Consider the following 7,107-nt stretch of genomic DNA (forward strand, 5'->3'; position numbering starts at 1 on the left):
GACTGTCTCAAAAACAAACAAACAAACAAAAAGTCAAGGTGACAGACTCTAAGAGTAGAAGAGAGGGAAGATTTATTGGGGAGGACTATTGAGGCAGAATTGACAGACCATGGCAAACAGCCACACGTAAGGGTAACAGGGCAAGAAATGAAAGAGCCGAGTGATACTGCCAAATACTACCCAAGACAGGACAGAGCAGGGCAGGCAGTATAGTCTTCTCTGGAGGAGAAGACAGCTAAGAGATTAGTTCATTTTAGACATTCTGAGTTGGGCCTATGAATGTATGAAAATCTAATTCTGAAACAGAATGAGGCTGGAGGTATGCATTTGGAAGTCACCCATATAAGCACAAGAGTTAAAACCATGAACATGGATGAAATCACCCATGGAAAGCTTTTGAAGTAAAAAGAGATGTATTTATATCTGAGAGGTCTAGAAGGGAGTTATTTACAGGGTCTAATGAACATAGAGTGTGTTACTCTGTATCTTTTATAAAATCAATCACTCCTTAGGTCCTCTGTATTGGGTGGAGGGGGTGGGTGGCTCCCAGAAAGAGGGAGAGAAACCATGGCTCTATTGCAGCTCATTTGCCTCCTGAAGGATTACAGATCAGGATCCCCACATTCACTAAACTAAAGCTTGAAAACTAAATGCTTACTTAAGTCCAGCTAATTTTCGAGATCTATGTACATGCCAGATATTATCTGGGCTCCTTTTCTAAGAAAATTCAGCCGCCAAGTATTCTCTAACCTGAGCATAATGAGCTCAGGTCAAGGACCTTGGAATTCAGCTGACTATAACGGTTTAGTCTCTGCTCAATCAATTATTTACATTTAGGGCATCTTAACATGAAGCAAGTGGTACACGGATCTGATATTGTGTGTTTGGTTGCTTGGAAACCAAGATTTCTAAAATTTTCCTTCCCTGCTCCCAATTTTAACTATTGCCAAACCACGCTACATACATATCTGTATGTACCTTTTTAATTAAATACAAAATAAGCAAATTCAACATCGACAGCTTAAGAATTTTTAAACAATTGTATTTACCTCACACTGCAGAGTAGATTTAGGTCAAAACAAAACATCGAGTTCCAGAGGTCAGTTTCCAATTTAGTTTCATGTAACACACTGGGCTCTGATATTAGTCAGTGGGTAACCGCTAGCTAGTTGATTCTACTCTGACTTAAATAGAATTAATTTACTGGTATAGTTTCATTTGTCAAGGTATGAGTACAATCTTTGTTGAGGTAACACAATTATTATGAGACAAGATTAAATACTTAAAGAAATAGTGATTCAACCATAGTCCTTATCTCAAGGAAATCAAGTCCTTGGTTGTTGTCTCAAGGCAACCAAGATGTCATTATCAGTTATAAAGGCCATTATTAAGTTTGTGAAATTACACTTCAGCTTTAATTCTCAGTTTCAACACAGTTAATTATGTGTAGAACAGAGGCACAATACTGCAAAGGTTATTCAGAAGCTTCTGAAAGTCAAGGGCTTTTTTCGTTTTTGTTTTTTGCTTTTATAATTTTTTTTAGTTTTATAGGTACATAATAGATGTATATATGAATGGGGTACATGAGATGTTTTGATACAGGCATGCAATGAGTGATAATCATACCATGGAAAATAGAATATCCATCCACTCAAGCATTTATCCTTTGTGATACAATCAATCTAATTATACACTCTTTCCGTTATTTTTAAATGTACAATTAAGTTATTATTGACTATAGTCACCTTGTTGTGTTATAGCCTCATAACCTTCCCCTCACCCTGCCACACACTACCCTTCCTAATCTCCAGTAACTTTCTGATTCTTAAATATAGAATTTTAGAAAATATATTTAACTCTTTTTAAAAAAAAATTCCTCACTGTGTGAAACAATCCATTTCACTGCCTAGCAAATGTAGTTGGAAGCAATAAAATCTGATGAATAAATGAAAGATTCAATAAATGAATGACTTAAAAGCTGAACTTTTCTATCTCCTTTCAGTACTATGATTTAAAAGTCTGTTAGATACCAGCATCATATATCTTGTTTCTTCAGCAGTACAGATATAATGACATCTGTCCTACACAATCATTCAAATATAGTGTCAATCGTAAGACCCAGCAATCTTCCACAGAGACACTCCATAAGCCATTCTACTAATATAGCCTAGTAGTCCTCAAAATGCAGTCCCCAGGCCAGCAGCCTCAGTATCACCTGGTGCTGCAGAAATGCAAATAGTCAGGCCCCACCCCATACTTACTGAAATAGAGTCTCTGGGGCTGAGGCCTAGCAATCTGTGTTTTAATAAGCCTTCCAGGGGAATCTGTTACCCACTAACATTTGAGAATCACTGATGTATATGTAAGTCCCATTATTTCAAGTAGATAAGAAATGAATAAAAAGAGGAATAAAATTTTCATAATTTTAGTTTCTTAAAAAGAATAATTGAGAAATTCAGAAAAGGTGCAAGCAAATGCAACATACTTAAATGACAATTTGCCAGCCAAGTTGGACTAAAGATAGTCAAGAGCTAAAGTTGGGGAAAAAAAGAAAATGCTACTTGTTCCATCTGCAATCCTATAAGCAGGATAAATTAGACAAAAACATATCATTGGCTTAATACAACTGTTTTGTGTAAAAGCTTGGAAAATAGTTGAAAAGCTGTTAGGAGCTACTGACCCCACCAGATATTAAAACATGCTGAAAAGCCCCTATAATTAAAACACTTTTGCAGTTTCTTATATAACTAAACATACCATTATCATGATACGGGAGGTAGAAAAAACTATTTAGGCAGATAGTGAGGGCACAGCATCCTTGGCAGAACTTCCCTTCCAACAAAAAGCAGTCCAAGAAATTACTTGTTTTCTAACAAAGAGTAGCCTGGAAGATCAGGCTGCAAACATAGCTAAGGAACCTGGAAGCTTGTAATGGGGCATGCCCGCAGTTGCATGAACAGAAAGGGCTAGCTGGGGCCAGGCATGTCCACCATGGGGGTTCTACCTCCCCTTTTTAAGCACATGCAAAGGAAGAAAGAAATAAGCAACATGGAGTAGCTCAGGCTGAGGACCTGCCTGTATGATAAAAGATTGGGGTAGGGGCTTCCAGAGATTTGCACCCTATGCAGATGACACACCTGATCCTAACCGGTTTTTCACACCCTATGTCCAGATGCCGCCTCCCCACTAGCTTGTCTGTAAAAATTCCTGTATTTCACTACAGGATGGCAACCCTTTTTCTGCGACCCCTCTCTGCAGCAGACAGCTGTTCTTTTTCTTTCTCCTATTAAGTTTCTGCTCTAAACTTCACCCTTGGTGTATCCATGTCCTTGATTTCCTTGGCTATGAGATCAAGAATTCCGAGCATCACCCCAGAAAACAAGGCCACTTCAATACAATCACCCTCATAACCATTTATCTCAGAGGAATGTGGAAGACTTATGTTCACACAAAAACCTGTGATCATAGCAGCTTTATTTATGAGTATAAACCCAGAACCAACCCTGGTGTCCCTCAAAAACTAAACAATTATGCAAACTGGTCCATCCATATCACACACTACTACTCAACAATAAACATGCAATAATTTGAGTAAATCTCCAAGAAACTGCACTGAGAAAAGATTTTTTAAGCCAATCCCTAAGGATTGTACACTGTATAATTCTGCTTTTCTAATGCCACTAAAATGCCAAAATTACAGAAATGGAGAATATTTCTGTGGTTGCCAGAGGCTAGGGAAGATGAAAGAGGAAGTGGGTACGGTTATAAAAGAGCAACATAAGTGATCCTTGCAGTGATGAAACTGCTCTGTATTTTGACTGTGGTGGTGAACACTTGAACCTATATATGTGACAGAATGGCACAGAAGTAAATACACACATATATACATAAATGAGTTCAAGTAAACTGCAAAAAACCTGTAGACTGTTATCAATGTCAATATCCTGGTTTTGAAACCATACTACAGTTTTTCAAGATTTTACCACTGGGGAAAACTGGATACAGATTACAGAAAATCTCTGTATTATTTCTTACAACTGCATATGAATCTAAAACTAACACAAAATAAAATTTTTAATTAAAAAAATCATCGTATTATATAAACAGAGAAACGGACTTGAATGTCCAAAAATAGACTTATATACATATGCAAATTTAGTATACGCTACAGGTGGCACCTGAAATCACTGAGCGAAATGGATTTTTAACAAATGAGTCTGGCCAGGCATGGTGACTCACCTGTGTAATCCCAGCCCTCTCAGATGCCAAGGCAGGGGTACTGCTTGAGCCCAGGAGTTTGAGACCAGCCTAGGCAACATAGCAAAACCTCATCTCTATTAAAAATTAAAAAACTACTTGGGCATGGTGGCATGCACCTGTAGTCCTGGCTACTCAGGAGGCTGAGGCAGGAGGATCACCAGAGTCCAGGACTTTGAGGTTGCAGTGAGCTACGATTGTGCCACTGCACTCCAGCCTGGGCAACAAAATGAGACCCTGCTTCTAAAGTAATAAAATAAAATAAATGGTTCTGAGACAAAAGAACAGCCATTTTGAAAACGACATAACTATAAGGGGAAAACATGGGTGAATTCTTCCATAACTTAAGTGTAGGAAAAAACTTTCTTTGACTCAAAATTAAGATAAGCAAAATGTTGATAAATTCAGCTACACGAATATTCAAACTTGAGCATGGCCAAAAAAAGTCATAAGCAATCTCAAAAGACAAATGACAAATCCACAAATTTTTGGGCATCTGATTGTTGACAGACAAGGATGCCAAGAATATTCAATGAGGAAAGAACAGTCATTTCAAAAACTGGTGATGGGACACTGGATATCCACATGCAAAAGAATGAAGCTGGACACCTACCATATACTTTACACAAAATTAACTCACAGTAAATTTAAAACCTAAATGTAAAAGCTAAAACTATAAAGCTCTTAAAAGAAAACATAGTCATTAGGCTTTGTAAACTTGGATTAAGCAGTGGCTTCTTAAATATGAAGCAAAGCAAAAACAAAAACCCTGGTAAGCTGGACCTCATCAAAACTTTGTGTTTCAAAGAACATCATCAAGAACATGAAAAGACAACCCATAGAATGGGAGAAAATATTTGCAGCTCATATATCTGATAAGAGTCTAGTGTCCAGAATATATAAACTTAACAATAAAAACAACTCAATATTTAAAATGGGCAAAGGATTTAAAGAAGACGTTTCTCTAAATAAAACATACAAATGACCAATATGCACATGAAGAGATGCTCAACATCCTTAGTCTTAAGAGAAACACACATCAAATCACAATAAGATACCATTTCACACCCAATAAGATGGTTATAGTCAAAAGGACAGACAACAGCAAGTGCTGGTAGGGATGTGGAGAAATGGAAACTCTCAAGCACTGCCAAAATTGTAAAATGGTACAACTGCTTTGGAAAACAGTCTGGCAGTACCTCAAAAGGTTAAACATAAATTTATCATATGACTCGATAGTTCCACCTCAAGGTACATGCAAAAAAAAGAAAACTTTGGTCTTACTCTTAATACCCAAAAAGTGGAAACATTACAAATGTCCAACAACTGATGAGAAAATGTTTTATATCCATACAATATGATTCTGCCATAAAAACAAATTTGTATTGATGCATCTGTAACATATGTGAATCTTGAAAACACTATGCTAAGAGACAGAAGCCAGACATAAAAAACAGTAGACAAATCCCCTAGAGACTGAAAGTATGGTGACTGTCAGGGGATTTGTGGGTTGAGGAGAGTGGGTGCCAATGGGCATGGGGTTTCTTTTTAGGAAATGAAAATGTTCTAGAATTAGATGGTGGTGATGCTGTACAATCTTGTGAATATGCTAAATATCACTGAATTGTACACTTTTAAAGGATTAATGTTATGGTATGTGAATTATATCCTCATCAAAAAAGAATAAATGACGAGCTAGAAAAAAAAATTTGCTGCAACATGTATCACAGTTAAAAAGCCAATAACACTAATAATATATACCAAGAATGTTTAAAAGAAAAAAAAAGATTTAAAACACCATGTAAAAAACAGCCAAAAGACACAGACAATTCACAAAAGAAGATTTAAAAATTGTATTTATCATGTGAAAACTCTTCAACTTAACACATAATAAAAGCAAATTACAACTATGCTGCAATACCATTTCTCATATTTCAGATCAGCAAAAATTAAAACAACTGACAACACATTCTGTTGACAAGACTGTGGAGAAATAGGTCCTCTCACAACCTGGCTTGTGCAAATGAAAACTGGCACAGCCTTTATGGAGGGGAATTTGACAATATCTAACAAAAGTACTTACATTTACCTTTTGACCTAGCAATATTACTTCCAGGAATTTACCCAAATTATTCACCTCCAATATTATAAACATATATATGCACTAGGTTATCCACTATAGTGTTTCCGAATCGCAAACTACTGGAAACAAGTGAAATGCCAATATTTAGAAAACTGGCTGAATAAGCTGTTAGGATGAATGAGAATGATCTCTATGAACTGATGAAAAAAGCAAACTTCATGTATGTATGTATGTATACACACACATACACACACACACACACACACACACACACGCAATGTTACCTTTGTGTATGAAAGAGTGGGAAAAGAAAACACATGAATCTGCTTGTTTTTGCAAAAGAAATACAAGAAGGATAAACCAAAAACTAATGATACCAGTTACCTATAGGTAACAGGAACTAGGGTGGGAGCTGCATAAATAGAGCAGAGAAACTGAAAGAATTAGAGTCATAATGTTTCTGGGGACATCTTTCATTTTTGAAACCATACTGTTTCATATATCCAAATAAATAAAATCAACAAGCATGGGTGAAGGGATGGTGAAAGGAATACAACAGAAACAGATGAACTTTACTGTATTGCAAAGAAAGAACACAGTAACATTGAAGAGAGGAAAAAAGGAACTAACCCAAGTAACTTCTATTTTTTTTTTTTTTTTTTTAATTATTATACTTTAGGTTTTAGGGTACATGTGCACAATGTGCAGGTTTGTTACATATGTATCCATGTGCCATGTTGATTTCCTGCACCCATTAGCTCGTCATA

At 36.4% G+C, this 7,107-nt stretch overlaps 1 protein-coding gene across 3 annotated transcripts in view; it reads right to left on the reverse strand.

The window, feature by feature from the left end:
- The window catches only part of SH3GL2 (SH3 domain containing GRB2 like 2, endophilin A1), a 251,888-nt gene that overhangs the window by 131,243 nt on the left and 113,538 nt on the right, over positions 1-7,107 (reverse strand). The window lies entirely within an intron of this gene.

The sequence above is a fragment of the Hylobates moloch genome, unplaced genomic scaffold (genome assembly GCF_009828535.3).
Source record: "Hylobates moloch isolate HMO894 unplaced genomic scaffold, HMol_V3 SCAFFOLD_19, whole genome shotgun sequence".
Lineage (NCBI taxonomy): Eukaryota > Metazoa > Chordata > Mammalia > Primates > Hylobatidae > Hylobates > Hylobates moloch.